The sequence below is a fragment of the Stegodyphus dumicola genome, chromosome 6 (assembly GCF_044657685.1).
Source record: "Stegodyphus dumicola isolate Sdum_Otavi_A_Nest chromosome 6, ASM4465768v1".
In the NCBI taxonomy this organism is placed as follows: Eukaryota; Metazoa; Arthropoda; class Arachnida; order Araneae; family Eresidae; genus Stegodyphus; species Stegodyphus dumicola.
The window spans coordinates 95,799,834-95,826,239 of record NC_140773.1 but is presented as its reverse complement, the minus strand read 5'-3'; positions in this window follow the sequence as shown (position 1 = coordinate 95,826,239).

The following is a 26,406-nucleotide window of genomic DNA, read 5'->3' as shown; positions in this document are numbered from 1 at the left end:
TAAATGCATAATAATATGAAGAAATCATATTTAATTATAAATTTAATGATTTATAAATGACTCACTAAAAGTACTTACACCATGAAGATACTTGTACTTAATAAACTATATATTTTATTAATTTTAGTATAGTTATTAGGAGATATGAAAAAATCCTGAAATAACTAAGTCGTTTATTTTATTAATTTTGATATAATTATTAGGAAATATGAAGGAATCCTGAAATATCTAAGTCGTTTATGTCCTTTAAATATGGTAGGCAAAGAAATGATTTAATTCTTCTCCGCCAACTTATGAAGCGATAAGAATGACAACGCAGAACTCTAATAACGGTATAGCCCATTCGAAAAACTATTAAATTAATTTAGATGATTGTGCATGACTTTTTGATTGGCCTATGATCTTTTGCTCATGTGGAGGTTTCAACTTTGTTGTAAAGGCATAACAAATGAAAAATGTAAAGCCTTTAAGTCATCTTTAGTCCGGATGAAACGGCAGCAAAAATGCGAAGTAGCTCGTCTGCTCTGAACCCACCACCTACCGCATGGTGAGATTTCTCAGTACTATTAACTCGACCGGAGTTCAATTCTTGACGAACAGGCTAGCTACACTCATGGCCATAGATTACGGATAATACAAAATCAGGCAACGAAAGAGTTAGAAGCAAAACAAATTTGACTTATTTGTAAAGCTTATTTATTAAACAAAAGGTAAAGAGCAAAAAAAGATGCTATATGTTGGATACTATTAAAATAATTAGCGATTTTTTATCCCTGGAGCAATTTACAAAAAAGAAAAACCTATTTACAAAAAAACAATATTCCATGGTTGGTATGACTGTTAATACATTGTATGTCTCCCAGACGATGCAATACAGTCCGTACAACGCCTAGGCATGCTGAGTATCAAATTATCGATCTGATCTTGGGGGATCTTACACCACTCATAAAGCAATGCTCTCCGAAGTTCCGGTAGACATGTAGGAGGAGGTTGACGGGCTGCAACTCGTCGGCCAAACATGTCCTACACGTGCTCTACTGGATTAAAGTCAGGTGAGAATGCTGGCCAGTCCATAGGGGTGATATTCTCCGATTGAAGACATTCGCTTACGATGTTTGCACGGTGAGGACGGGCGTTGTCATCCATAAACACAAATTTTGCGCCCATGGCGCCCCAAAACGAACGTACATGTTGTTCCAGAATGATGTCCCGATAGATTTGGCTTGTCATGGTTCCAATTTGAACATGCAGGTCAGTTCTGGAACCCAGAATAATTCCACCCCAAACGAGCACTCCTGCACCACCGTAATGGTGTCGTTCAATAATGTTTTCTTGGTGGTTACGGGTTCCTGGAGCTCTCTATATGAAAGTCCGACGAGAATCAGACTGCAAGCTAAACCTGGACTCGTCGGAAAACATCACACAACCCCACTGTTGCGGTGTCCACAATGCATGATCTCTACTCCAGGCTAACCGTAGGCGACAGTGAGTTGCAGTAAGTGGAACGCATCTGACAGGTCTACGACCATATAGACCAATCTGCCCTAAGCGTCTGTACACGGTCTGCCTTGAAATTGTCGTACCAGTGGCTGAAGAGAGCTGACGAGACAGGTCTGAGGCTGTGCTCCGCCTGTTTCTTTTGACAGTAACTGCCAAATACCGTTCCTCATTCGGCGTTGTAACTCTGGGGCGACCTGTGCTGTAACGTCTACTCACATTACCATCATCTTGGAATGTTTGCCAAAGCCTGGAGATGACACTCTGAGCAATTCCAAGTTCGTCTGATACTTCCAATTGGGTACGCCCACATTCCGGACGGCCGATTATTCTACTACGTAAAAATCATCCAAATGCGTCCTTTGTGTCGTAACTATTCGGTTATTGCACTAAAATGCTTATAAAGCGCTTGCGAACAGTTTTACTTCTGTGCCTGTATTCCGTATATATCACTCTCTTACACTCTCGTCATTGTGACGTACCATCGGTGTCATCTGCTTACTTCCTGAAATTTGCATATGATTCTTCAAGATGTGTGTAGTGATTTTACAGGCGATATATTTATTTTAGAGTTCGATTTCCGCGTGACTCCTAATTATCCTTAATTTATGGACATGAGTGTAGTTCTCCTCGTGTGTAACATGCAGTCAATCCAGTTTTACCTAAAAATTCTTCATTGAAAACATCTCTCTTTCTACGTAGTAACCTAGCCTATCACTCTCTGAATTAAAACTCAGTGCACAAACATGGTTAAGGTCCGGTGGCGCAGTGACAGCACCACTAGTCCGGGGTTTGATCCTCGGGTTGGGAAACGTTATAGATCTGGGGCTCTCCCCCTTTGCTCTCTCAAATTCGAGAATCTTCTATGTTGTGTAAAAACCCTCAAATTAACCAATCATAGAGTAACTCTACTTAAACCTCAGACTTAGTATAAATACCGCTGGCGAGTTAATTGCGTCATTCTTCCCTTCCCTAACTGCTGCTCTGTAATCCTCACGCCGCTTCGTTTCTCAAATGCCCACATCTTATTATTAAAAAAAAACCAATCTACTCATTTTTGTGTAAATAAAGATTTTGTGGAAATAAAGATAATTTTGTGGAAATAAAGATTGGAAATTTGTCTAACTCATTGTTTCAGCGTCATCTGTTCGTTTTCTCAGGCTGACACTATGGCACCTAGACTACGCTTCAAATATTTTACATAAATATATATATAACGAGAGAGCTATATATATATATATATATATATACATGATATATTAGTTAGAAATGACTTGAAGAGAGAAAGTACTATCAGGTTCTGTGTTCCTCCTTACTTGCTTTGGGAACATTACATGTCCTGACTCGGAACAGGGAGCTTACTAAAGCTATGTTCAATAAATTTGGGAAGTAGACAATACACACAGGAAGGGTATACGAAACCCTTTATTTTTCTCTCTTTACAATGATTTCCGGACTTCGGAATACAGAGACCAACCACTTGTGGTCTGAACGTAAGAATATAAAAATATTAACTAAACTAACTTTGGATTAATCAAACAAGTGCCTAACTCCAAGATTGGCCGTATATTAACAAAAAGCCGTATGTAGTACAGAGAACTGCTAACACTACGATACGTTTAAAATTATCAAGAGGATTAAACCTCTGGCCTTGAAGGCAACCAGCAACCGAGTAAAACTACTATTGCAAGCGGCCTGCTTCTAGTAACTCCTTCCTCTCTCTTGCTTGGCAAAAAGCCACAACTTAAGTACTTGGCGTTCGCAAGACAAATTTGCATAAATAAGTTAAAGCTTTTAATTCTGGCCGGAAGTAGAAAATAAGAAGTGATAGTAAAGATTTAAAATAAAATAAATGTTAGTAAAACTTAGGATCCTTACATACTTCCCGCCAGAGTTAATTAGTTTGAAACTGATGTCTAAAACGACCTTGTTGAAAACTTTTAGCTCTAGAATCTAACGCGAGGCCAATCTTTTACAAACATTTCTCACTAGAAACTAGAAATTTAAAAAAAAAGTCGTTTTTACATTATCAACTCCATGGACAATTACTTTTCATCTGTACTTGAATCTAAACAGGAGTTCTTAGTTGAAATCTGGTTCCTTCCAGAGATCTGGAAGGAAAACTAGTTTAATGAAATGTTACACAATTAAATGGCAAGTAACATGAATACTTATATTTCTGTTTTACATTCTTATTTCATTCATGACGTTATTTAATTATCTCCCCTTGCTCTCTGACATGTGTTGTAAAGGAAAACACCAAACACGAACGTGTTTATGTACAAGTGTGCAACACTACCGCCTGCAATCAAAACACTAACGTCTGAGGTCTTGTTATGTTAAAATTCAACATAACAAGACCTCAGAACACACCTTATATTCATCTCTAAACCCTGAGGTACTATTCTGAAAGTGGCTAACTCTGAAGTGTAGCGTCAGAGAGCCTAACTACATTCATTCAACCTTTAACACATATTCACAATAATTTGCTCTTTTTACAGTCACACGAATAAGTTAAAATTTTTGGCATTACTTTCACTTTTAACATATCACAGTATTTCTTAACGTTTAAAATAACAGTTCACATTGTATATAAGGACATATTAACATGCCGTTAATTTTACGCATTTTAAAACATACATTAGTAGTACATTGTTAACTTCTATTTTTTTCCAAGCAAGTGTCAATCAAGCAAAGTCTTTCAGACTAAAACGTCTTTCTTGCCAGAATCTTTTAAATAAAATTTTATACAATAATTTTTTACAATTTTCTTAAGGTACCTTTCTCAAAGATTATCAATGCTTTTACAATATTCACGTATTTACACATTCCTATTATACATTAATTTTAGTTTTACTCGCGAGTAATTGAAAAATATAATACCAAAATAGGTAACAACTCATTTCTCGCCGTTTTGGCGATAAAGGTAGACCTCACATGAGGTAAAACGTCTTGAATTCTGCCACTTGCAGTAAAATTGAAAGATTAACTTAAGGTTTCAAAGTAACATAAAGTTTTACTTATCTTTGTGATATTCGGACATCCTTTTTTCTGCCCAGTCCTGGAAGGTAGCGAAGACTATGGTTTGGTTTATCTTTCTTCTTGTGCGGGTTCGCCCTTCAGTTCCTTCCTCCATGAGATTTCTTTTCCTTCCAGTTCGGTCACCCTTGAAGACCTTCCTTTTAGCCTCTGCCTGTGGTCTCGGCCGTTTGATGGCAGCTGGTCTTGGCAGAACCGGGACAACTCTCTCTCGTTCCTGCCTGGATCTCGTAGCTGGCTGTTCAAATTTTCCTTGTTTCTTTGCCTCCGCAGCTGGTGTTCCTTCATCACTTCGTCGACATTTGCTGCGTAGACTCCTATCCGATGGGTAGATCTTCCGTTTTGGAGCCGGGTTATAGTTGCCGTTATTTCTCCTGGCTCTCTTTGCATTCGTCGTACTTCTCCCTTCTTCATTCTGGGGGTGGTAGTGCTCTCTCTTTTCTGGTCGGTGGAACGGCTTCTTTTTCTTGTTGCCTTCAATTTTCCAACGGGGAAACTTTCTTTTCAATTGCTCCTGCCTCCTAAGGGCTTGCCCTTGTGATTGTCGTTGTTCCACCTCTGGAGCTTGTGCCTGCAGTGCCGGATCCTGTAAAAGATCTTTAAATATTGGCATTTTATTACGATTATAGTATGGTTTTATCTGGTCAGTGTTTGCGGAGCATGTTTCACCATTCCAATCTTTTAACACCACTACAGCCTGAGTTATTTTTTCTATGACATATGGTCCTTCAAATCCTTCAATCGTTCTTTTTTTCTTCTTTAATTAATTTTTCTATATCGCCCATTTTAAATTCTGGGGCTCTTTGTTGAACATAAAATAATTTATGTAACGGCGTTATAATCTTTCTGCCTAAAAATAACTCAGCAGGAGTTTTGCCCGTCGTATCATGTTTTGCGGTCCTAAGTGCGAAAGCTAATTCATTGACATAGTTATTCCAGCTTTTATGAAAATTTTTAACATAACTACTGATAATTTTCACTATATTTCTATTGACCCGTTCCGCTATATTTGATTGCGGCCGATACGGGACCATTTTTAAATGACGTATGCCCAGTTTTTGGCACATGTCTTCAAATATATTACGTACAAATTGAGGACCATTATCCGATATAACTTTTAGGGGCGCCACGTATTTTAAAATATATTTATTTAAAATAGAATCAGTAACTAATTTCGCGGAGGCTCGTTTTAAAGGAACAATTTCGGTCCACTTACTAAAATGATCAACCATAACAAGGAGATACCGACTTTTATATAACTGACTTTTTGGGAAAGGGCCCAATAAATCGATGCCAATTATTTCATTTGGAAATTCGGATTTAATGCTATTTAGAAACCCGGCCGGACGGAAATTAATATAATTAACTGCTTGACCCAAGAGGCTTCTGCCTATGCATTTGAACCAATTAAGCGCTTGGCCCCTCAAAGCGCTGGTAGCTAAGGTGACTTTCTGGAACTTATGCACTGGATACAGCATGAAGTGGTCATCCAATTTTTCCAAAAAACTGGTTACTGGTGAGTTTCCATTGAATGTTGCTTCTGGTTTCATCGATGCGCGCATGGTCTGGACGATGTAACCCAATCCCTCCAGGGCGGCAGCTGGCATTTCTGGATTCTGAGCCGCTTCTGCAGGCAGCACAGGTTCTTCTTGAAACTCGGCCATGGTTATTCTTCTTCGTCGGGCGCCACTATCAGGTTCTGTGTTCCTCCTTACTTGCTTTGGGAACATTAAATGTCCTGACTCGGAACAGGGAGCTTACTAAAGCTATGTTCAATAAATTTGGGAAGTAGACAATACACACACTAAGGGTATACGAAATCCTTTATTTTTCTCTCTTTACAATGATTTCCGGACTTCGGAATACAGAGACCAACCACTTGTGGTCTGAACGTAAGAATATAAAAATATTAACTAAACTCTAACTAAACTAATTTTGGATTAATCAAACAAGTGCCTAACTCCAAGATTGGCCGTATATTAACAAAAAGCCGTATGTAGTACAGAGAACTGCTAACACTGCGATACGTTTAAAATTATCAAGAGGATTAAACCTCTGGCCTTGAAGACAACCAGCAACCGAGTAAAACTACTATGGCAAGCGGCCTGCTTCTAGTAACTCCTTCCTTTCTCTTGCTTGGCAAAAAGCCACAACTTAAGTACTTGGCGTTCGCAAGACAAATTTGCATAAATAAGTTAAAGCTTTTAATTCTGGCCGGAAGTAGAAAATAAGAAGTGATAGTAAAGATTTAAAATAAAATACACGTTAGTAAAACTTAGGATCCTTACAGTACCAATTATTTTTTAGTCATGGCCGAGATGTTTAGAGATTTTGTTGACACACAGATAGGATGCTTCATAGAAGGATGGAATCTGGAGACAACCAATACCTTCACTTCATAGTTTTTTTCTTGAAGAATAATTTCTTAAAGCATACAGTCTTGGTTTACAGATCACTAAATGTATGACACATTTATATGGTTTACAGATCACTAAATGTATGACAGGCATCCCACATTTGATATACAGCGTCTCAAATTTCGAGACAGTAGAAGATATCGCAAAGCAAGGAGTCATGTGTTAGCAGGGCAAGAGCTAGTAGAAAAGTATCTGCAAAGAAACGTTTATAAGATTTGAATCCTTTATTTAAATTTTGGGCTGTTATTGGACAAACTATTCACGGCATTGCAGGTGACATAATGCGATTAGTTTTCCAAGCGTGAGAGCTTAGATTCTAGGAAAAAGTAGCAGCCAAATTTAAATGAGGAATTAAGGGACTATTACCAATTTAAATTATAATTTTCATTTACATATTATATACATAAGAAACATACATAAGAAAATAATACATACATAAGAAATGTACATACATAAGAAAAATAAAGAATATCTAAAAGATTAAATTAGCAACGTAAATTAATTTTCCTTCTGTATTCTAAAAATAGTAACCTCTATTTGCACTGCGTCATTTCGAGACCAATCTATGTCATAGACTCTTACATAATTCTGAAGATGTAAATGGAAGTAAAACAGACAATAGTAATTTTACAGCAGTATTAACTATCCAATCAAAATGTATTGAGAACCAAAACTAACTCTGTCTGAATAAATGTTTCACCCTGAACATAACGCACTTGCTTTCTACGTTTTGGCCTAGAAGTTTTCCTGCTCCTTCTATCTACTGAAAATTTATCTACAATGTAAACTTTTTGGATTAGGCACATTTAATGTGAAAACTTGTTTGTAACCGCAACATGTTTGCTGAAATAAGCAATGAAGATTTAATCTGCCTTCGCCTCTAATTTCCTGTTCATTATGGATCAACACTTCTATATTTGCTTCTGAGTTTGATTTTATCACTTATATATATATATATATATATCCCAGACTTTGCATATTTCAGACAAAACTATAAAAATATATTCTTCATTTAATTTTAGTTTTAGGACCTGCGCAGATTATAATCAATTCCATTCGGATTATTTGAAACAGAAGTGTCTTCTGCTTTCTAGTAAATAAAAAAATAATTGCTCTGCTTAGTTGTATCGAATAATGCAGAAATAAAAGTGTATATATCCTAGCATAAAATCGTTTTTTTAAATGGTAAACTGAATAAATAAAGTACCTCATTTGAAGGTGACCTAAAAATTAAATGCAAACCGAATCATTCGGATTATTTGAGTATCGAGATGTGTTTTAATCCCACTGTGGCAAATTGGTTGACGTTACTTCATATTCATGATCATAAGAATAATAGTAAGCACAAATTTCAGTTTAGATTTCATTTTATAGTGCAGTGAAGAACCATAAACAGAATCACGTAGGAAACAAAATATGCTAAGATTATGTGAGTTTTCAAAATTCCTGTCAAGAGGAGTTTAAATCGCTCTTATGTTTATGACTCATCCTGAAATATTCCCAAAATCATCTTACCCTATTCAGACTTCTTCAACTCTCAGACAACGTTTAAAGATTCGCAAAAGTACTCACAAACTCCAGATTTCAATCAAGATGATGAAGTGGTAGTCGTAATCACTCTCCTGGGGCATTTTATGTTTTCTTTTCGAAAGAACTCCTCGTAATATTTCACTTCCAACATCAAGAGTAATATAATTCTTCACTAGTGATTAAAATAAAATATTGCACCATGTAAAACCAATCACTTCAAACGATGATACTCATAAATCATTTTTTGAAACTTATCGTAAATAAGTAACTACTTAAGTTGAAAATAAAGAGCGTTCGCCTTCCCGATCAATGCCATTAAATCATTTTCATGATTTCACTGTCATTTAGGGATAAAGATATGAACGGATGCTAGAACCTTATTGTTAAACGATATCAATAAGTTTTATGTTTCACTGCTTTTCATGCAGCGTTGATACCAATAATAGTTTCAGATTTTGTTTTTAAAATAATTTCCAATAAAATTCTTCTACGCAGGAAATGAATTTAAAATTATTGCATATTTATGAACAGACGATAACCGAATAAGGTTTTATAAACTGCGTGTCGACTCCAACTGCACTATTTTCACCGTTAAAATACAGAAAAAATCGTGCTATACAATAACAGATTTCCCGGAGTCTTCGAAATAGTTCTGAAACTTTGGCTTTGTTTTACTTTCGTATTATTGTACAAATTTGATATATTTTATAAGATATCAAAGTAACTTAATTGTATTATAGAGTCTCATTCTCTGAGGAAGCATAAACTAACGATCTTTCAAAATACGGCGTGAGGAATATCTCCAGATCTTATCAATAACAGACAAATACAGAAGAAGGGTGCAAAGAACCCTTTATTCAATCGCATATAGTTGAACAGACGGCTCCACTTGGGATTATATAAGCCAACACGTCTGGCTTAACTCAAAGAAGTAATTTTGAACTTAAAATAAAATGTAATTAAACTAGCCAAACGGCTCGCAGGATAATTTAAACGCGCAGCAAGGCTCTGCCTCATAGAAACTGGTGGAAAGAAGCCTAATGGTTAGAAGCACAAAACGCCACAGATTCAAATCGCTAGTAAGTCAGAGTAACAACGTGGCCTTTAAGCAAGTAAAACAGGCTCTATAATTACCTTCCAAAAGCTCTGTTTGTTAGCATACTGGCAATAGAATAGGTAAAAATGAGAACAAACGGAATGTTGATTTCTAAAGTTAACTGTTAGTCAAAATAAATAAATTAATCCTCACAGTGTGAAGTGCGCGACTGGAATATCCACATACGTTAGAATTATCTACGCTACTAAATAATCAGTCTAAAGAAAAATTCAAAAATTATGCACTTTTTCGCCACAGCATTTGTTTAGATTTCTTACATTATCTTCTGTGCATGCATGCATAGATTTAGTAAATGCAGTCATGTGATGCAAAGTTTTAACTTAATGGCTGCCTTTTTCTTGCTGCTGCGAGAGTGTACAGAATAATTATGGCCACTCTTCCGCTAATACGTAGCATTAAAGAATAAAAATAAAAGTAATTTAGTAGTCAATTTCTCTGTTCGGAAGGTCTTTCAGATATTATAGTCGCTGACGCTCATCAGAGGCTTTCAAAACTCATAACCAACGAGTCTAAAGCTGAAAGGCAGAACTGGTGGTAAAACGCCGGACAAGGCAGAAAGACGTTTGTGTCTTTTAGGAACAATTTCATAGAACCGTTCCTGAAAGAAGGCACTGCACCCAACCCATAACAAGCGAAATAACGTGGTTCATATCGAAGGCATGGCCTTTTTTTAGGTCCGTTTATGAAAGGAATTAAGCTACATCAGATGAGTGTGTATGTGGAGAAAAAAGCAGCACGGAACGTTACTTATTTAAATGCTTCCTCACAGCTGAACATTATCTAAAAATTCCGAAATCAGAAAGTGAAATAAATCCTTTTATAAGATACGCTATCTAAAACAAGCATTTCAGAATGTAAATTATAACATAATAAACTTCCTGTCCAAATAAGGCACTGAGCCATGAAACACAGTAATGCCTGGCAGGGACCCTTGTAGGCTCTGTGAACTGTAGTTATCTGGATAATTAGTACGGGTGGTCAATCCCCAATTTTCCTATAATCAATCAATGAGTGTTGATTGACCACACTTCACCATATCCAAATCCATGTCTATCAGGGGATTTCAACACAATATGAGGCATATCTGCATCTGTCAGACGAGACAATTTTGTACTGTGTATACGTCTCTATGAGTTTATCGAGAAGTATATAAGAAGATCGTACACGTGACAGGTAAGAGCAGGTCCGGACACCCGGACGGCTTACATAGACTAATCGGGTATCGTCCGGATCCCGCAACTATCTGAAGCTACACTCCGAAAACAATACAAGTGCAAAGTGCATTGCCATAAAAGGGCAAAATATAGGTTTTTCTGCATGCGAAATTAAACATTTTCCTAGCTACATCGCATGTTAACACACTGCTACACATACTCGCTACAATATATATTTCATAATATGCATTGCGTTGATCATTGCACTGTACATAAGGCGCATTTGCAACTCAATGCTACACTTAATACACTATATATTCTTTGCAATATATTACGCTGAACATTATTCTTGACAATTCAACATAGATTCTGAACAATGTAATTGTTTAAATAAGACATAACTGGATTATATAGTAAATAACTTCGTTATATAAGACAGACTTAAATAAATAACTTGATACAACAGATAAATAAATTAAGAGCTCTTAAATAAAGAGCAAAATTGCACATTACAAACAAATTACACATTTTGCACACAGAAATACTCGTTGTTTACTTTGTGCTGTACTTATAATATACAAAATACAGATTTAAGGACACAGGACAGTCCATATTACTTTTGATTAAACAACATGTTAAAAGTTAACTGTGGCATAAAGTTTGCTGTATTCTTAAAATATACCAAAAATAACTTTGTAATTAAATATTCTACTGGTTACATTGCACCTTAACATACTTCTATATATAAAACACTCATTACACTAAAATTTTTATAATACATATTACATTGAACACTGCACTATATTTAGGACACCTTACAAAACTCATTTCTACTCTTAATGCACTGTGTGTATTGGCTACATATTACATTGAACATTACTCTTGATTAAATAATATAGGCAGTGGTAGTAACTCTTTGTTATATACAACATAATTCTTAACACAAAATGCTTATAAAAAACACTGCTAGAAATACACATTGAGGAGAAGAAAATTACAGATTAAATTAATTGCAGTTAAAAAATTACATGTGCTAGATACATTAAATACTGTATTTACCATGCACTATACATTTCATAATATGCACGTTAACACACTGATATATATAAATCACTCAATACATTAAAATTTACAGAATGCAATAATATTTACATACATATAACTACTATAATAATTACTACTATAATATTTACATTCTGTGGTCTTGAATACATTAAGTTGTAGTACTACAGTTATAATTACTATGCTTCCTGCGGCTCAAAGCATATCTCTGCATGCTACGAGCACTTACGCATTTTACCAAGGTATTATACAATACATTATTCACAATATGCTGCACAATATTCTATTTATAAAATGCAAATGCTTACAATATTGCACCCATGCATTAATACGCTCGTTACAAATATACACAATTAAACTATTTGCATTTGGATAATATTAAATTATATTTACATTTGTTTTTCGTGTCCCAGCCTAATTTTACTCTGCGTACTGACTCAAGATGGGCTTCTTGCAGAGGACACTGGAAACCAGTGTGCACTGATGCTTTGAATCTCTGCGAAATTTAAGTCTGTTATTGTGGGCTGCATAATTCTAGTCCTAGTGCTTCAAGTTTGTTCATAATGCTTTTGAGCTTCTTGAGATAGGCTGGCTGCTTAATGAAGAAGCGTTTATACGCAATGTTAGTATCAGGAAGCCTCATGTGCCATTCTTCCGTGAGAGGGCAAGACGTAACGTAATGACCAGGTGTACCTACTTCATTACAGACACAATGATCAGTTGTTGATATTCCCCTTTGATAGAAATTTTGGAAAAATAGTCCGTATCCTGTAATGAAACGGGAATGTAAAGGGGCTGAGATGAGCCGATCTTGGGAAACTCTATGGACAAAGTCATGGGTTCTTGCGATATAGAGTCCCATTCCTCCTACCATTATTGCTGAGATTTAATGCGACAGACTTGCTTCAGATAAGATTTGGGAAGCGGGATCTGGACATCTTGCGCCCCGATATTCTTTGCAGCTTTCTTTGCAACAGTGTCTGCATCCTTATTGCCCCTGTGGCCCGTGTGCGCTTTAATCCATAAAATCTGGATGTTGCAGTCATGCGCATTTTCTTTGAGCAGGCATTGTATATCTGCTATGATGGGTGATGGATGGAATGGATCACGAAGAGCAAAGATTGCCGACTGACTATCTGAGAAAATGCAAACTTCTCGGTCAACAAACTTCATAGCTGTTGTTATAGCCTGGCGCAATGCTACTGCTTCAGCTTGGAATTTCGATCTATTAAGTCCAAGGTATCCTTTCCATGTTTCTAAGACTTTATCATGATAATGAGAAATAAATGCGCAGCCTACCTCTTCGTTGATTTTTGAGCCATCAGTGAATATTCTGATGGTATTTGCACCGCCTGTGTCTCTTACCCGTAAATCCTGAGACATAGAGCTATGGGCACTAATGCCAAACCCATAACTAGCGGGATGAACTTTCAGCTGAGAATTTTTGTTCTCAAAGTCTGATGGTACAAATGTAGTTCACCTAAATGAGGCTGACTTCCTAAGAAGCATGACAGTAAAGACAGTTGCCTCTTGTAGTGCGACTATTGGCAGAGGAGTAAAGGAAGAGCAACAAGCTTATCAGTTTTTCTAAAAAGATTCTGCAAACTCGAAAGATGGTATTGGCTAATCGGCGAGTTGCTTCCTGACAAATAACATATTCTGTAGATAGTTTTTCGGTAGATGGTTCTTTCTATCAAATCATCTACGATGAGCTTGGCTACCATAATGTCTGTGCAAAATGGGTCTCAAGAGAGATAAGTTCTCATTTTTAGTTTCTAAAATGACTTTTTCGTGACCAAGGTCACATAGATTCTGTGAGTCACAAGTTTGTATTCTGACTTTAAAAAGTTGATGAAATGGCGGGTCTTTTAATTCTTACATTTCGATACGTTTCCATTCTAGCGAAACATTTAGGAGACCATAGAATAGAAATGATTATTATCACTGCAGGTACAATTTTTCTCATTATAAAGTAGAAAATTTTTGTTAAACAAATTTAACACTGAAGTAGAAGAATTCGGCAAATATAAGGATTAGCATTTTATTTGGTATAAAACAAGTATAAAACAAGTATATAAATATATTAGAAGTTAATTTTGCTTTTTTGTGTTAAATGCAGAAAGATGCTGTGTCTTTATTATTGAAATTCGCAGGAATATTTGTAATTCACAAATTAGTCGCTAAACATGAACAACTTTCAATTCGTATTTTCTGCATGAATCAAACCAAAATTGCTTATTATAGCACTAATAGTTACGAAAAGAAATTTAAGTGAATAAATACGTAAAAGGATACAAAGCGTTTTGTCTATAATCTAAGTTAAGCATAATGCAAAGCTTACGGATTTGAATAGTTTAATCAACAGAGACTGAATAAAAATAGGTCGAAGTGCAAAACGCTAGCAATATTAAGGGAAAAAACCTGAAAGTTTTCAGATTTTAACTGTCGCCCAAAAGCGTTTGTTAAGGTATTTACGCTCTCGCTCACCTCGCAATCTACCAGTCTGCTATTACACTCACTCCAACTAGCCCATTTCTTTGTCTTTTTAGCTCTGATATTAAACCTCATTTTCTTCGCACTTAAGCCGCATTCTATTCAACAGCAAAATTACAAATAGCTTAAAAGCAGCATAGCAGTATACGTTTAGAATTTTGGATTCAGCATTAAGTGTTGGCATATAATTTTTTTCTTTCCTTTTTTTTTTCAGTCTTTTCTCAGTTTATTGTATCAATGTTCAGTTTTCTTAATAAGATTGCTTTCAAAACTTTGCTTTCTTGTTATCATTAAAGGTTTATTTGTGAACTTTATTTATTAGCTAAGACATTCACGGCATATCATCAAATCATAAAATATTTGGATACAGCATATACGTAAAATTTCCAAAAGACAGTTTCCCGCGCGGCAGATGAAAATATTTTATTCCGTACAGCGTACAGTGTACATCAGAGAAATATTCGTTAAAGGTTTTCAAAATATGATACAGATAATGAAAGAAATTCGAAATTCAATATTAGGGCTTTCGGGCGCCTAGGTTCGGGTGGAGGACTGTGTTATTCAAAATTTTGTGGCTCTAGGTATCGTTGTTTCTTCATAATGTAAGAAACATAATACATGCTTGCAGGTTAATCATTATTTTATTTCTTTACATATAATGCAGGACGATGATATTGGATGGCCTCAATTTGAAAAATGATAAGCCGTTTGTAATGATTCAACGAAAAATGCCGTTTCGAGACTGATGTCTCCTTTTAGGCTAATTAGTAGTAATTTATTAGTTTTGCAAATAACTAAGAAATTATTGCAAATAGTTTAATACGCTGTTCTGTGCTGAGAAACTTATATTCATTAATCAACTTCAATTTCATTACTGCCTATAATTTTGAGAGAATTTTAGATGAATCTGTTATGAAATATATACTTTGTAATATTTGTCATTTATTCCAAAGTCCGTTTAAACATCAATATTCCACAGTAGTCTTATTTAACAAACGATTTTACCATTACAGCCGGAAATATCAACCTTAATTTCAAAGAGCAGCTTTAAATTATGACAACGATAATTTCATGCAACCCAATTATATGTTTTTTTCTTAATCGAAATTATTCCCCATTCGGATAAACTTAAAATTACCCTCTTTGTGCTCCATTCAGTTTCAGATTGAAGATTTTATTTTTTGTCACCATAGCTGTTACGTTGCATAATAATGTTCTGCCTAACGCCACAGCTTTTGTGTGAATTTAATGAAACACTTTTCCCGTGAGATCACGCGAGATTTTTGCCATTGTCGTTGATGTTTTATTTCTCTTTGTGCTTATCCTTTCCAGCAGAAAAATATTCCTTTGCTTTGTGTCCCTATCCTCCTTTGCAAGGTAATTAGAGCTGTTTAAAGAAGAGAATCAGATTGCGTTTTTAAGTTAGTCAGTGGAAAATTCTTTTCATTATTTATTTTTTCTTTTTTTGAATGAATTTGTTGCCTGCGAGGCAAAGTTAATATTTTCCTCTGCTGGTAAAACGTTATCATTTTCATCAAGTAAATTATTGTATGGTATAAGTTACCTGCACGAAGTTTTCTAAAGACTAAAGAATCATGAAAATATAATATTGCAAAAACTTTGATTGCATGTTGCACTTATGAATTCAGTACAACTATGATTATTTTATTCAAAGAAAAATTTAAACTTTGGAGTAAAAGTTTTTGAATTTAGAAGTATTTAACTGAAAAGGTATAAGTGGGCAAAACGTTTTGACACACGAATATTAAAATTTAGAAAAACTTTGTTTGACACACAAACACTTGAATTTTAAATGGTTGGCAGATACTAAAATTTTAAATGCTTTGATGTTCAAAATTCAATCCTAATCCACTTTTCCGCTCTTCATACTGCTATGCAATAACATAATTTCTGGATATGTATAATTACAAATTAGCAAATACAGACGATAAAACATCCATTTTGGCTGATTTGCAACAAAAACCGTTAAATTAAATATCATTTTTTTTTTTTTTTGAGTTGATAATAATAGCGCATTTCAACGACATTTGACACAACAAAAGGATCACGCTAAATTAACTAGATGCTAAAAAATCAATAATAAGCAACAGAAACGGGTGTAATGTTGGTGAGGTTTTAATAACATACGTTCAAATATCAAATAGAAATTTTTTATTGAACTAAAATAATTAAAATGATACAAATTGGTCATGCCGACATCAGACATAGAAAAAGGAATGAAACTCTATGCACATGTTCCTTTTTATCATTCACATTCGTAATTGAAAAAGGAGGTTCAGTTTTGATTTCGAAACTCTACTGCTGGAATTTTACTCCCGTTATGACAATTTCTATTGCTTCTTGTTGGTTTATTTAAAATATACTTTTTTATGTTTGAGAAAGTTAAACACAGTATACAATGACCTCACTAACGATGAAATCAATACAAATACTCGTAATTAATAACATACTAATAACTAGAAGGTTCAACAATGTTTGTAATACGACGTTAAATTCTTATGTTAGTGCCTTTCTGCAATTTTGAATGTACTTCAGGGACATATGTGGTCGACTGAATGAACCACATAATTGACTTAAAAAAGAATAAATCCTTTTTCCCAAAGTAATATTTATATTGCTGAATAATTCCATGCAGGGGTATTTCTCATTCTTAAAGAGGAACTGTAATTTCACTGAATTATTTTAAGGTTTATCATTCAGTGGAAGGTTGTTGCATATAAAGATTTTCTCTTAGCATATGGAGACCACATATTGGAGACATACGTATTCCTCTGTATTAGTATACTCCTCCATACTAGTTTATGGCGGCATACTCTTCTCTGGCGTAAATTTCTTAGACAGACGTATCTCTCTCTGTTATGATATTACCTTTAATATAACGTAACCTCGTCCTTATGATCCCATGCAACATGATTAGGAGATTGCATCCTGCAGAATCATTTTCCCAGTTTAAGACACGAAGTTTATCAATGTATAGGCTGAATCGGAGCTAACTATAGATATCTGTTTTGTTTCTGCATTCAGTAATGATGTTTTAGCATCAGTTTAAAGAATCATTTCAATGATTGCACACTGCGTCCGATTACATAATGCATACATATGTAGCAATTTGCATGCGTTATATCTAAAACTAATCATATCTGTATTCCCTTCTGAAAAACCTATAGCGAATTCATTTACACTTCTCATATGCCAGCTAGCACGTAAAGAAAACAACTTCCTTAGAAGTGACACTGTCAGCTTCGGGTATGTGCGAATTGCTTAACTCGTGCTAAAATATGGTTCTTCTTTATCTTGCTTATTTGAAATAATTGCTAAGCTGTAGAAAGCACCCAGTACGCGATGCGCACCTCCTAGCATAACACGAAATGTTTCATAATTTTCAATCTACCTTATACGTATGCTCCTCTTTAAATCGCTAACGATTTTTTTTTCATTTTGCAACAAATTCTTTAAACGTAACGTTTTCACGTCAGAAAAATAGCGGCGTGCGGTATTTTGTTGTCGCGTCTACCGTGTGGTGTTTGCGATGAGTCAATTATCGCACAAGGTAACTGCTATCTAACATTTTATTCATTGTGCACACAGTATAGACAACATGTTTCTACAGACAATAAATTAAGGAATATTTAAAGATGGTAAGCATTTATGTTAAAAGCATCCAGGTGACAGTATGGCTCCATTATTGATGCCAGCGAACTCATTATCTGTGACGTAAAATAAGAATTTGCTTTAAAACATCCGTTCACTACACTAACATTAAATAATTAAGATCAAAAGAACAAAGCTAAAACGGAAAAATGTACAATAAACATCAGAAATATTTATTAACCGAACATGCTATATGTATTCTTTTGATTTACTTCTAATAGAATTTTATAGGATATCAATCGGACAAAAACCTGTGCTAGAGAAATATAGAAATATTATATCTTACTACGTGATGCTGAAAAGAATGTGACACGTTATAAGGGATTAATCTTTAAGAATCAGAGCAATTTAACAAATTCTTATTTACTTTATCATGACTACTGCCAAGCTAAATTCTCATAAGACTACAGATTGGTAATTGTAATTCCAGCGGTTTGAGTTAATCGATGTTCCTTAATGAATATCTCTCGGTTCATTATAAACTTTGCAAACTTTCCTCTACCATGTAAGTTTGTTCTGCTTCGAAATATTTATTCAAGGATAGCATTAACGTAACTGTATTATTTTAAATAACATTTTCTTTTAATATATTGAGCTTGATTTCGCTCTAGATATGCTATTTTATATTTACTAAGTATATTTTATTCAATTTACATTTTATTAATGACTTTTTATGTTATTATTCTACTATGTACAAAAATAAAACTTTACAATTACAGTACACCTAATTTATGTAAATTCAAATGTACGTACTCGGAAAAAATTACATAGTGAGACCTTTAGAGGATAAGCAACGAAAACAACAACAAGAATTCCATCGCTACTATCAAGAACAGAATAAACTTCAAAGTAAAGGACTACCTTTCCATGCATGAAGTTAAAAAACAGTTTACCTACTTTATTAAATCTTTATGCATGTCTGAGTGTTTTCATGCGCTTGATATGCATACAAATATTATTTTTTAAAATTATATTTTACGTATAATAAACAATATATTTTCGTTTCTTAGAGTTTGTTGATTTATTTCTTTGAATATTTTCAATAAATTTCATTATATTTCCATACTATTTTCAAGCTACTTTTAATATTGCTAGAAATATCTGCTTAATTGTCATGGTTTTACTTGAGAGTACATGGTTGTACGTGAGAGAAAAATTACTAAATTTAAACTTGCGTTCACAAATCAGATTAAAGAAAATGGTTCTTTTATTTAAAAATCCAATGAAAAGTAATATCATTTAAAATCTCAATCTAGAATGGAAATTTTAAAAAGAATGAGTATTTTCTGAAAATTTAACGTGAAACAGAAGAAAAATCAGCAAATTGTTAGAAATGTATCTCCTATTTCTTCATTCACTAAAGTCTCTTTGTTTATGTATACCATCATCACACTTCTCCTCATTTGTATTCTTAAAATTATCCGCCGCGATACTTACCTTTACTAGTTCTTCTCTTGTTCACAAAACTGCATAGTTTTGCCATCTGTTCATGAACCATCTTATTTTCTCTTTCCTGCCCTTTAGAAGTTTGAAAGAATTTGCTTGATCTTTTAAGATAGAAATACAACAGATGGCGACTTGACAGTACGTGAAATCTATGATTAGGTTACACAAAATTAAAGAAATGTTATTATTTATTTGGAACCTTGTAAAGGTATTTAAGAGCCGAACGTAATTTACACATCGCAAACATCAATGTGCAGTGGCACCGTCGCCGAACGCCTTTTGCCAACACCGTCGTCCAGCCGAACGTCACAGACAGCACTACCCAGTGATGATATCATCTGAAAAAAAGGAGGTGTATTACTAGTATAAAGAGTCATGTCCACACCATAGCATAATCAGCTGTGACCAAGTTAGCCGTAGGCTGTCAAATCTTTAAAAAAAAATCCAAATCAGTCAGTGCAGTTAGTAATTGACAAATTACTTAATCATCATCTGCATTGTAATGAGGAGTAGTTTGACGTAATATTCTCTTTCACTCTCTGTGATTACTATACTTCCCAGTCTCGAGCGCTTTGCTCCTTTCCCTATATAGAAAAGCTCAAAATTTTAGCACGCTATTAAAATTTTCGGAAATATACATTTTCTGTCTTACATCTTTTACGTGAGATAATGCAACCTAAGTGCTTTCATATTCTTGAAATAAGAAGGCGTCATACTTGTAAACCAAACTAATGTCTAGACATATTTAAGATATTACGTTAAAGACGTTGTGTGCAGAATGAAACACTAATATTAATATCTGCAAGGATTTTAATGCATTCGAAAAGTAGTGATAAAGTACAGCGTTTAATGTAAAATGAATTTAAGATGAGTGTTTAATGTAAAATGAATTTAAGATGAAACTCCTAGCTTAATAGGAAGTTCAAGAAAATTTGCGTACTTAAATAAATGTTAAACTGGCAAAACTGACAAATTTAAGCATATTTCATCTCCGTAATTTAAGTCTGAGTTTCCAAAAATAACTTCATAATTTAATAGCGGTAAAACATTTGACTGTTTGTTGAATATATACTGGTTGCTGCATGACTATATTTAGTTAATTAAGAAAGATAATTGCAAATGGTTAATTTACCGTTACACTTCTGCATTTTATAATATTTTAGTAGAATATAAAAAATCAAAAAAATTAAATTAAATATATTATAATATTTCATAAATAAATTTATTTATTTCGACCATTTTGCGAGATTTCCTCTAAAGGATTGTGTATAGTTTCTGATAAATTTCTTTCCAATTTTTCGATAAATTTCTACCGTGTTTTGATTAAATATTTATAATAATGTAGATAAAAAATCATAATTCAATTTTTCCTGAGCTTCTGCTCCTATAGAACTATGATTAATGTTCTCGTTACTTAGAGATAAATTGCTTGACGCTATGTTCCTACACATTTTTATTCCATAAATATTTTTCGTTAGAGTTTCACACTTTAAAAGTTTCGTTGATTGAAAACTTGTAAGGTATAATAGAGAGAAAAAGAAGAAAGTTTGCAAAAACAAATTTACGCTTTTCATGCTCAGCTCTCAGCGAAAATTTATGTAATATAATAATGATTTCCCAGAAAGTTTTGAAACATTATTTAAAATTTATTATTCTAAGTTTGTGTTCTTATGATTCAGTTTTTATTTTTTGGGGCTTTGTGAATTTAATTTAAATTGTAATATGATTACAGAAGGGCTACAGCCCTTATATAATATGGAATTTAAATGCAGGAACACCTTGTTGTATGTTTCATTTTTCCATTTTATTTTACTACATATTGCAGATATCATGTATTTTCACAAATGAAAATTTATGGAAGTTCTGTAGCGAGCTAGTTAATAAGAACTAATTATATTTCTTTATTTCTTGTCTCTGATTTTAAATAGGGTAGTTATCAAACTTTAACTGATGACATGGAAATTAAAATAAAAGAAACATTTGCCGATATAGAATTTAAGATTAGACAACAAAGTTATGTTAGTTTTAGATATTTAGGTTTTAAATAAAATTCTGTCAGTTTCGTAGGTGATTAAACGAAGGTAACATTTTCAGAGAAAAATATTTTTCCTAACCAGTATTACAGAATAGAAATTTCTGTAATATTTTCTCTGAAAATTAGCAACTATAAGGATGATTTTTGTTGGTTTACTTTTAAATTAATATATTTTGGCGTGTTATTTTTACCTAAATTACAGAATAGCCTTGCTCGCTGAAGCTGAGAATAATCTTGTTCTTTGAACATGAAAGACCTCATGTCAAACTCTCTCGAAATGCATACAATATTTTTATAATGCCAATCCATATTTAAATTTTAAATTGAAATTAGTACAAGTCTATTTTTTGTATCCGCACTACTTGCATCAATTTGCAAAACCTTTGTGGAGAATTATTAACTAAAAATCCCAGAAACAAAAATATGTAGTGTCTTATCTTTGAAACTTTTCAGAACACGGTTGCCAGATTTGGCTTGATTTTTTACATAAAATGGCAGAGCAATGCAAGAACAAAAGTATAATTTGTAAAAATGGGTTTAGAAGAAAAGTAAGAAATGACTTCTTTATATAAAAATATGATAGAGCGAACAAGAATAGAATATAGTTGCGTGCGTACGGTTTCGTAACAGATTGAATGCACAAGTCCGATAAAAGGTTAATAAAATTTAGTCTTATCAAAAGATGTACAACAGAATGCTGAAATTTTGCTCAGAAATATTTGTACAAATGTTCCCAATATCACGAAGTAATAAGCAGTAATTAAGATACAATAACACGCCAAAAAATATTAATTCAGAAGTCAAACAACAAAAATCAGCTTTATATTTTCGAATTTTCACAGGACTAGTTTCGATGGTTTAACCGAACCATCATCCTCAGCTGCAAAAACGCCTTATCTTATCTAATCATTATACCTTATTTTGTTCATTTGCGTTTTTGCAGCTGAGGATGATGGTTTGGTTAAACCATCGAAACTAGTTCTGTGAAAATTTGAAAATATAACGCTGATTTTTGTTGTTTTACTTCTGAATTAATAATAAGTAATTATACCTTAAACTACTAAAAATGTTAAATAGAACGCAAAACACAACACTGAAGAAGCTAATCCGATCAACAATAACAGCATCAACTAACTGAGCTGAGAGGTCGCTCTCCGCCTTTTTAAAAACCAACAAGAGAATGCAATTGCGGTTACAGCTAATACAGTAGTCAATTACATTTATTCAATTTCAATACAAATAAAAGAGATATTTATTTATTCAAAGTTAAATGCAAGTGCTCTTATATTTTTACTTTTTCGGCATGGCTTTCGCTTAAAATTTATCACGCGCTGCATTGCACGGGGAAATAAAACAATTTTAATTATAATTCTACAGACATTAACTATCTAAATTTTAAAATTCGTGAAAATATCTTCATGTTTGCTTGTCAGGTATTAAGACTCTGCCCTGCGTATTATTAATAAAACATCGGTTAGCTTCGGTGAGCCAAACCGATGTTATATCCCTTCAGAACACTTTTTACAATATAATTGTAGTACTATAATTGAAATGAGCTAAAAGTTACTGTTAGATGATTTATTTAGTAATTAAATTTTGGTCACTTTATTTCTGACTTGTTTGTTAAATTTATACTTATAGAAATAAATAAAAGTTATTTAAAAAACTAATATCTAGAAACCTCTAGAAACCCTTATTTCTTTTCGGCGTGTTACGTACGTGCGCATGAAACTATGCTATGCTTTTAATCTCAGAGTGTGTCATTAGGCCATAGCAAATGTTCTACTTGTTTGGAAATGCTAAAAAACATAATACGTTTTCTCATTAAAATTTACTTATATTTATTATATTTTATAATTAAACAAAAATATCTTGTGGAAAAAATAACAAAAATCATGGACAAACTATCTGCGTTAGGCACCGATCTTTGCCAAACAGCTTAGTAACACTGACTATGTTCATGTAATTATGTGCTTGAAAAGACACTTGCAAGTGAATACACTATCATCAATCAATTGCCTATTTGAGTGAATATAATAATAAAAGTCATGCACATATCTTCTGCCTTAGGCTCGATCAGTGCCAAACTGTTCAAAATTGCTGAATATGTACTTACATGCTTGAGAATACATTTGTGAATTACTGCATAACTATGTGTAATATTTATCAGAATTACTAGCAGTAGCACTGCATAATTAGGATTGTAATGTATAGTTTTGTAATGTATAATAATTGTATAATTGATAATGTAATTAGTATTGTAATGTATAATAATTGTATAACTGGTAATGTTTCTATTATTCATCGTAACATACACTGTAAAGTCTATGTGTGTACTGCATAATTATTATTGTAATGTATTGAAATTGCATAATTAGTATTGTAATGTATTGAAATTGCATAATTAGTATTGTAATGTATTGAAATTTCATAATTAGTATTGTAATATATAATTGGTAATGTATGAATTGTATAAATCAGTATCGTAATATATAGTGCATGCTACAAAATTAGTTTTTAAATGTATTATAATTGAATCATTACTATCGTAACGTATTGTAAAAGTAGCATGTTACAAAAGCCCCTGTATGGCCATGTACTTATATTTTTCTCAAATATCAAGAAACACTGGGACCCGGGCAGTTAGACGGCAGCGAACCCCATCCGCGGCTCTGGATAATGGCGGACGTGGTGCTGCACTGATTAACCATTAAGGTAAAGGGACAGTGCCCACGTCCTCCGTGACTTATACGGAAATATCAAAGTATGTCCCATTCCTCTCCAAATCTAAGCAATCTCAAATCTATAAAAATTTAGTAATTTAGGTTCCACTTATTAATATACTTTTACCTCAGTCTTTAAAAATCAGTTTCTATTTCAAACTATGCATTCGCACAAATTAAATAGAACACATATTCAAATTATACAAAATGATCCGTTCGTATTATGAAAATTCATCCATTCGCATAATGGGAAATATAAGCAGATTTTTAAACACAAATGCAATTGAATATTATTTGGAATAGCCGGCATGCTTTAGCAGTTTAAAATTTCTGCCATATCAATTAAAAGTTGGTAAATATTTTTAAAATTTATTTTTTTGTTTAAATACAGCTTATGGTAGCTTTATCGAAAAACGTATAACGGACGTATTTTTTAAAACTAATGGACACTGTTTACTTCAGAATCCTGAACTTTACGTTTATTAAGCTTGTAGAGTCACTAGGCTATTTTTAAATGTCATGAGAATGAGCAACGCCATCGCCGCGCCCAGCACCCAGTGTGCTGACCACTACACTACGAAGCCACTCTAAGAAGGCGGGCGAAATACCTCATATACTCCCCCTTTTAAAGGGCGACTGGGTTTTTAGGGGACCTAATTGCCAAATCCTGGATTTGGAGAATCATCATCCACCATCCTCTTAGTTCCGGCGCCACTGAAGAGACATTAGGTTATTTTTGAAACAGGAAAAAGTGATGAGCAATGCCTTCGCCGGGACTCAAACCACGGACCTCTGGAATACGAGCCTAACATGCTGACCACTACACTACGAAGGCATGCTAAGTAGGCGGGAGGAATACCTTATAAGCTAACCTCTCCCATTTTACTAAATTCTCCCCTTGAGAAACGATGACGATTATGTGGAGTATGCTAATATTCAGGGAAAAGAATTAAAAAGACAAAAATGAAAGACTTAAAACGCGCATATCAATAAATACCTTTTCAAAAGGGTCAAAATTACTGCTGTAAATACTCTTAAATTTTACTTTTCATTAAATGTATTCTAATCACCTATACTTCGCATATTACTAGTACAGTTTTAAAACTTTCAAATTATCTGCTAAACTGTAATGCGAAAAATTTATAAGACAGAGAAATATTCGAATAAATACAGCATGCAGCTTTTTCTTTGAATTTTTTACTGATCATTAACATAAAACTTAGAAAGAGGAAAATCTGGAAAGGAGGAAATCTTTGGATTATTTGATTTTCATGACGAATGGAGCATCACTCCATAGCGCTTCTTCCTTGCTTTCAACCTCTGCAAGAATCTGAGCTGTACATTTCAGCCTGAAAAGTCATCCAGATCCCCAGATCTAAATGCATGTGATTTTTTGTTGTGAAATGATGAGCTTACATACGCTTTTTTATTAGAAACATTAAAAGGCATTATAGGACGGCGTTTATCAACAATCTCTAGAGAAATGGTTTTATGTTCTGTATTACTTCTTCACTGGTATTGAGTTAATGTTTAATAATGAAACCTGTTTTATTTAAGGTTTATATTAGAGATATTTTATGTTACACTGCAAATCATCATTTCGAGTTTATAAATTCAACTAAAAATGCAGTGAGTAACATTTCTTTAAGAAACAAAATTATTTATAATGGAAGGCATGAATAATTTCCTTTTTAAATTTATTTTTGTATATAATGTTCACCAAGAAATACTGTATGGCCCCTTAGTTTTGGCAATTTAAAACTTTTACGTGAAGTATTTATTCCATTTACAATACAGGGTTTGAGCTAAACATGAAAGAAACTTTGTGCCAGAATACCGTTATGTTTAGCGAAAAGATGTCTTTAGTATGTAATTATAAACAAAAATACGGAAGAAAAAGCTGTCCACAACACACAAAAAATTAAACTCGTAAAATCGTGAAAAATTATGAAAGCAAATAATATCGGTGGAAAGGAGGCTATGTAAGAGAGACTGCAACGATCGATCATTGTTAAGTTAGGAAATCCAAATATGACTCCTCTCTCGCTAATCCATAAAAGTGCAGTCCTGCTCGTGAAGTAAGATTAATGATTGAACTTAGAGAGGATATTAATTTGAGACGAAGAATTTTATGTTCCTATCTGCTGTACTTTTTGTTCCTTTACAGCTCGGCATCTTGACACTGATCTATTATCGAAAACTTAACGAGATGAAATTTATT